The following is a 7,626-nucleotide window of genomic DNA, read 5'->3' as shown; positions in this document are numbered from 1 at the left end:
CCTCCTTTTTTTTTTTTTTTTTTTTTTTTTTTTTGAGGCAGTCTCACTCTGTTGCTCAGGCTGGAGTGCAGTGGTGTGATCACGGCTCACAGCAGCCTCAACCTCCCAGGCTCAAGCAGTCCTTCCACCTCAGCCTCTTGAGTAGCTGGGACTACAGGTGCCTGCCTCCACACCCGGCTAAATTTTGTTTTTGTATTTTTAGTAGAGATGGGGTTTTACCATGTTAACCAGGGTGGTCTCGATCTCCTGACCTTGTGATCTGCCCGCCTTGACCTCCCAAAGTGCTGGGATCACAGGCGTGAGCCACCACGCCCGGCCCGCATCCAACAGTTTTTAAAGTAAAAGGATGATGGCAGCACACAGATCAGAGGGTGGGCTCCTGTGGGACAGGGTCATGCCTGTGGGCAGCTGTGCTCGGTTCTTGATTATTCTCCACCTACCAGCTGCGTGACCAACATTGGTGTGTCATCAAAACTCTTCATTTGGGCATGAGAGTGGTGTTTCTCAGCCTGGCGCAGTGGCTCACATCTGTAATCTCAGCATTTTGGGAGGCTGAGGCAGGTGGATCACTTGAGGTCAGGAGTTCAAGACCAGCCTGGCCAACATGGTGACACAACATGGTGTGTCTCTATAAAAATACAAAAAATTAGCTGGGCATGGTGGCAGTTGCCTGTAGTCCCAGCTACTCAGGAGGCTGAGGCAGGAGGATTACTTGAACTCTGGAGTTGGAGGTTGAAGTGAGCCGAGATCTGCACCCCAGCCTGGGCGACAGAACGAGACTCCATCTCAAAAAGAAAAACATAAAAAAGAGTGGTGCTGCTCTCACAGGGTCACTGAGATTCAGCAGGTCAGTACGCCCGAGAGCGTGGTGTGCAGCAAGCACTTGTGTTAGCTGCTGGTTGTGTTGTTGTTTCGCTTACATATATGCCTCGAACACCCTCTTTTTCAGAGTGCTTCCTTCCAGTGTCTGACAAGGTGTTTGGGGATGAGGGGGGTCCACTCTCTCACTGCCAGAGGCTGGACCTGCCTCCTGCTGCATCCCGGCATCCCGCATGGCTGCTTGCAGAGAGCAGAGCTGCAGGAAGCATTTGGTGGAGGGTGCGCGGGGGTGGAGGGCGTGCGGGGGTGGAGAGCGGGGCGGGGGTGGACAGGCTGCCTGGTGAAAACACACAGGGCTCCGCTGGACGCAGTCAGTGCTGACGTGTGTCCCTTTCCTGAGGGCCGCTTACAGGTGCTCCTTGTAAATCCACTTGTGCTCAGCCCCTGCTGGGTGGAGGCCATACCCCAAGGTTGAGCGAGGTGGGGGCAGTGAGCTGTCTCCCCCTGAGGCTCTCCTGTTCTGTGAGCCTGGTATCGGGCAGTTCTAGGGGCTCTGGCACCGAGGCCCTGGGCTCCCACCCAGGCCCTGCCCACTGCTTCTGCCCCTGTGCCTGGTTCCTCCTCTGTAAAATGGGGATAATAATAGTGACTGCTGTCATTGTTAATTATTATAAATAATACCTATGTGCTAACATGAAATTATGTATCATAACCATCAGAATATGACCATAATGCATTGCATTTTGTTATAATTTAGTTCTTATGAACAATTGTCAATTATAATTCGTTGCAATTATTATCAATAAGTGATTGTGTTAATTACATAATAGTTACTAGAGTTAATAATTGTTGTTGTTGTCATAATTAGTAACAGGAATTACACTGTGAGAGTGAAGTGAATTAATGCATGGCAAATCTTCCTGGAGCATAGGAAGCCCTTGGTGCCAGTGGCTCGCTGGTGCGATGCTGGCTGTATAAGTGGGTGGCAGGGCTGTCGTCGGTCCTTTGAGGAGTGAGCCTCTCCTGTAGGAATCTCAAAATGATGCTTCGGTAAGATTGTGCCAGTGCTGCCTGGATAAAGCAGGGTACAGGTGGGACGGCGGTTGGGGTCTCCTGAGGAGTCTCATCTGGCATGGACTATGGGGTGTGGGAGCCTCATGGGGCTTGGTTACAAGGGTGCTTTTACAAGAATGTGGAGGACTCAGTGCAAACCTTGTCTTGTTCTGAGGAAGGCACGTGCTCTGAGGGGGAGCCTCTTGGCTCGGGGCTCACTGATGACAGGGTACGTGTTGATTCAGATGAAAGATACGGGAAAGCATGTTTCTTACAAAATGCCCTTGGAATGGGAACAGGCGTCTTTTGTTCTTTTAAGTGACTCTGCAGGTATTTGGTCCCATCCTTTGCTTGGTTATTGTCAAAGTTTGTTTTCTAAACAAAGCCCCAAAGAGACAGAGCAAACACAGGAGTGCTGCAACTCAATCGTGTGTTTAATTCAGAACAGACCGTAGGCAGGATCTGTGGCGTGCAAGGGGTGTGGCTGTGGTGAAGCCAGTTGGGGAGCTGCCACAGGCACGAGCGGGCAGGAGGGTGGTCTGGTTCCGAAAAGCAAAACCACCTTGAGTATGGCAAAAGTTTCATTTCACTGTGGCTATCCCCTAAACATCGGCTGTAGTGGACAGAAGCCACCATTTCCTACCTGATGTCAACCACTTCTGTTCTGTCCCTGAAGTGTCAGCTCCTGGCCAAGGGCCCCACTTCATGATGGTTCTGTGGCTTTGAACTCACGAGCCTGCCACCCTTCAGAGGACTCTGAGCGGGCTGTGTGCCGGGCGGGAGCACTGCCTGGGCCGGGGCCACCGTGGCGTGAGAAGGGCCGCCTGGGGACCCAGGGCCCAGAGCAGGTGGGCAAGGAGTGGGTGCTATGTGTGCTCTGGGCCGTCGGCGCTGAGTCTTACAAGTCTGGCCAGGGGGCTGTCTCCATTATTTCACTCCATTTTTGTTTATTTTATTTTGGTTTGCTTGTTTATAATATTTTATTTTGAGACCGGATCTCACTCTGTTGCCTGGGCTGCAGTGGAGTGGCACGATCTGGGCTCACTGCAGCCTTGACCCTCCTGGGCACAAGGGATCCTCCCACCTCGGCCTCCCAAAGTGCCGGGATTACAGACATGAGTCACTGTGCCGGCCTGCTTTTGTTTATTTCAAAAGTGGAATGTTTTAAATGCTGTGTTTGGCAAATCAGGACTCATAAAACAGTGGAATTGCGCTGTGCGTAATGAATCTGTGGATGGCAGTGTCAGCACGGAGTGGCCGCAGGCTTGGGTGTGATGAAAAGATGGTACCAAGAGACACACGGATGAAGTCCGAGGCTACAGGAGTGACTTGAGCGGTTAGAGTGAGTTCTCATGACTTCAGTAACAGCAGCAGCAGTTACCAAGGGCATGGCGAGTGCTGACTGCCAGGCGCTGGCAAAGGGCTTTAGGTGTTCATGACTCTGTGGGTCCTGCCATCCTTCCATTTTGGAAGTGAGGAGACTGGGGCACAGAGGGGTTCAGGTCACACAGCAGTAAGTACTGGATCCTGGATTCGGACCTGGCGGTGCCTGCAGGTTCTAGAACCTTGACTTGTGTGCTGATGATCTGGTCGTTGGACCCCAGACCCGGGAGGACGCCTTAGTAGAGTGTGGGCTGCATTGTCACTGCAACAGGTTGCTGAAGACATGAGGAGAGTAGCTTGCATGGCTTTGCCATAATTATGCAAACGTGCAGGACTTTTAGGGGACTTCTCTGAAGTAGAAGGAATAAAACTTCATTAAGGAATAAAAGGAAAAGATTGGCTCAGAATTTAGTGGGTTTGGATTTTCCAGTGTTTTCATTAAGGAATTGGTTGAATGTGTTTTTGTTAGGACACTGTTTTGAATAAATGAATATTGACTTGAGTCCTGCCTTTGCTTTTGTTTTGTTGTGAGACAGAGTCTTGCTGTGTTGCCCAGGCTGGAGTGCAATGGTGTGATGTCGGCTCAGTGCAACCTCTGCCTCCCGGGTTCAAGCGATTCTCCTGCCTCAGCCTCCTGAGTAGCTGGGACTATTGGTGCTCGATACCACACCCGGATAATTTTTATATTTTTGGTAGAGACGGGGTTTCGCTGTTGGCCAGGCTGGTCTCGAACTCCTGACCTCAGGTGATCTGACCCCCTCGGCCTTCCAACGTGCTGGGATTATAGGCATGAGCTACCATGCCTGGCCCCTTTGCTTTTGCTTTTACATCGTGGGTTTCAGTCTCTTTCTGTCTGGTTCCCTCTGGTGTACCCTGTGCGGCTGACTCTGTAGTGCACAGATCACCGAGGGGATTTGCAACGCCCCACCCCTGAGGCTGACACTTGGGACATTTTCTGAAGCTACTCCTACGGCTTCCTGATAGCTGAGGTCAATTTCCACGTGCTTCTGTGGAGCGTGATGACAATTGGATAAGAAGGTGAAAGACCTTTGTAAAGCTCCTCTCTGGCCTCCCTACAGGGACCCCTCTCTTTTACATCGCAGTGGAAGAAGCTGCTCTTAGGGAGGGGGCCTGGGAACACAGTTGAAGGTGGATGTTTCTTTTTTTTTTTTTTTTATACTTTAAGTTCTAAGGTACATGTGCACAGCATGCAGGTTTGTTACATATGTATACATGTGCCATGTTGGTGTGCTGCACCCATTAACTCGTCATTTACATTAGGTATATCTCCTAATACTATTCCTCCTCCTGTCCCCTCCCCACAATAGGCCCCAGTGTGTGATGTTCCCCTTCCTGTGTCCAGGTGTTCTCATTGTTCAATTCCCACTTATGAGTGAGAACATGCGGTGTTTGGTTTTCTGTCCTTGCAATAGTTTGCTGAGAATGGTGGTTTCCAGCTGCATCCATGTCCCTACAAAGGACGTGAACTCATCCTTTTTTATGGCTGCATAGTATTTCATGGTATTTATGTGCCACATTTTCTTAATCCAGTCTATCATTGATGGACATTTGGGTTGGTTCCAAGTCGTTGCTATTGTGAATAGTGCCGCAATACACATATGTGTGCATGTGTCTTTATAGCAGAAACAGAAGGTGGATGTTTCACAGCCATTTGGGGTGCCCTGCGGCCCTCTGCTTCTGTTGGGCACCTTGGCATGCGCATTGATCTTCCCCCTTTAGGCCCTGGCGCTGCAGCCATCAGTGCATTGAAGTCTGGTCACATCATGTGCCCAGACTTTGCTGGGCTTGTGTGCAGTGCCGGGTTAGAGCTGGGGATAGGAGGACACCTAACTTCAGGGCAGGTTTCTTTTGTGTGCTTTTTTTTTTTTTGAGACGGAATTTTGCTCTTGTTGTCCAGTCTGGAGGGTGGTGGCGCGATCTCGGCTCACTGCAACCTCTGCCTCCCAGGTTCGAGTGATTCTCCTGCCTCAGCCTTCTGAGTAGCTGGGATTAAAGGCGTGCACTCCCATGCCTGGCTAAGTTTTTATATTTTTAGTAGAGACAGGGCTTTACCATGTTGGCCAGGCTGGTCTTGAACTCCTGACCTCAGATGATCCGCCTACCTCAGCCTCCCAAAGTGCTGGGATTACAGGTGTGAGCCACTGCGTCTGGCTTTTTTTTTTTTTTTTTTTTTTTTTTTTTTTTTTTTTTGAGACAGGGTCTTGCTCTGTTGCCCAGGCCAGAGTGCAGTGGGGATGATCATGGTTCACTGCAATTTCAACCTCCTGGGCCCAAGCGATCCTCCCACTTGAGCCTCCTGAGTAGCTGGTACCATAGGCATGCACCACTACATCTGGTTACTTTAAACATTTTTGTTGTGGAGACGAGGTCTCTCCATGTTGCCCAGGCTAGTCTCAAGCCCCAGGACTCAAGTGATCCTCCTGCCTCGGCTTCCCTAAGTGCTGGGATTACAGGTATGAGCCACCATGCCTGGCCAGCTGTATTTATCGTCTGGTAGAAACCAGACCCAAATTTCTGCAGTGGTCTTGTGGATAGAGTTCCATTGGTCGTTGATTCTGTCAGTATTACCGTTATTCCTGAGGAAACCTCAGGCAGGGCTGCTGTGTTTTTAAGAAAATACTCTAGATGACAATCCACTCCCAGAAAGGGACGTTCAGATGGCAGCTCTTCAGCTATTTTTGGTCAGGGCCTCCTTACATTCTTAAGTTATTGAGAACCCCGAAGATCATTTGTTTATGTGGGTTATATCTATTGTATTACAAATTAAAACAGGAGTTTAAAAAACATTTGATACAATAAATGTCATTTTATTATATTAAATGTGTATTCATATAAATGTTTTTATGAAAGATAATTTCTTCTAAAACAACAAAATATAATGAGAAGAGGGGCATAGTTTTACATTTTTCCTAAATCTCCTTAAGGTCTGCCTTAATAGAAAGCATCAGCTGGCTTCTGGATTCTGTCGACAGGGATATGTTGGGTTTTTTTTGTTTTTTGTGTTTGTTTTTGTTTTTTGAGACGGAGTCTTGCTCTGTGGCCCAGGCTGCAGTGCACTGGCGCAATCTCGGCTCACTGCAAGCTCCGCCTCCCAGGTTCACGCCATTCTCCTGTCTCAGCCTCCCGAGTAGCTGAGACTACCAGCGCCTGCCACCTCGCCTGGCTAATTTTTTTGTATTTTTAGTAGAGACGGGATTTCACCATGTTAGCCAGGATGGTCTTGATCTGCTGACCTTGTGATCTGCCTGCCTCAGCCTCTCAAAGTGCTGGGATTACAGGTGTGAGCCCCCGCACCCAGCCAGGGATATGTTGTTTTGGTTTAAGTATAAGAAAAAAGAAAAATCTGGCTGGGCTCCGGTGGCTCACGCCTGTAATCCCAGCACTTTGGGAGGCAGAGGCGGGTGGATCACGAGGTCAAGAGATTGAGACCATCCTGGCCAACATTGTGAAATCCCGTCTCTATTAAAAATACAAAAATTAGCCGGGTGTGGTGGTGCGCACCTATAGTCCCAGCTACTCGAGAGGCTGAGACAGTTGAATCACTTGAACCCAGGAGGTGGAGGTTGCAGTGAGTCAGGATCGCGCCACTGCACTCCAGCCTGGGCGACAATGCAAGACTCTGCCTAAAAAAAAAAAAAAAAAAAAAAAAAATCTGACCTCATGCAGCTGTGTAACTGGAAGGGAGGGTTATTTTCGAAGCCTTTTCAGATAATTACAGGTATTTATTGCTACTACATTAAAACTCTAAAAGCAGTAGTTTCTTTTTTTTTTTTTTTGGAGACCGAGTTTTTTGGCCCTTGTTGCCCAGGCTGGAGTGTAGTGGCACAATCTTGGCTCACTGCAACCTCCGCCTCCTGGGTTCAAAAACGATTCTCCTGCCTCAGCCTCCCAAGTAGCTGGGATTATAGCCCCCACACCTGGCTAATTTTATATTTTTAGCAGAGATGGGGTTTCACCATGTTGGCCAAGCTGGTCTCAAACTTGACCCACCCACCTCAGCCTCCCAAAGTGCTGAGATTACAGGCGTGAGCCACCACGCCCAGCCAGAAAAAGCAGTCGTTTCTGGAAAGTCAGCCGCAGTGTAGAATTGCAGCCCGAATGGATCCTGTCTTCCGTGTGGTCTGTCCATCATGCACCAGGCGTTTGGAACACACTGGCTCACGGAGTTACACGGGCCTTGCAGTAGTGACACATTTAGTAGCACAGATCATCAAAACATCCCATTCACGAACACCGTTGAACTCACCAGAAGTTTTTTTTTTTTTTTTTTGAGACGGTGGCTCACGCCCCAGCCACCGCAGCCGCCCAGAGGGGTGTTTTCGGGTCCGTGGCACCCGCCGCCGTGTCGGG

This window comes from Piliocolobus tephrosceles, chromosome 7 (assembly GCF_002776525.5).
Source record: "Piliocolobus tephrosceles isolate RC106 chromosome 7, ASM277652v3, whole genome shotgun sequence".
NCBI classification, from domain to species: Eukaryota; Metazoa; Chordata; class Mammalia; order Primates; family Cercopithecidae; genus Piliocolobus; species Piliocolobus tephrosceles.
This window is presented reverse-complemented; position numbering follows the sequence as displayed.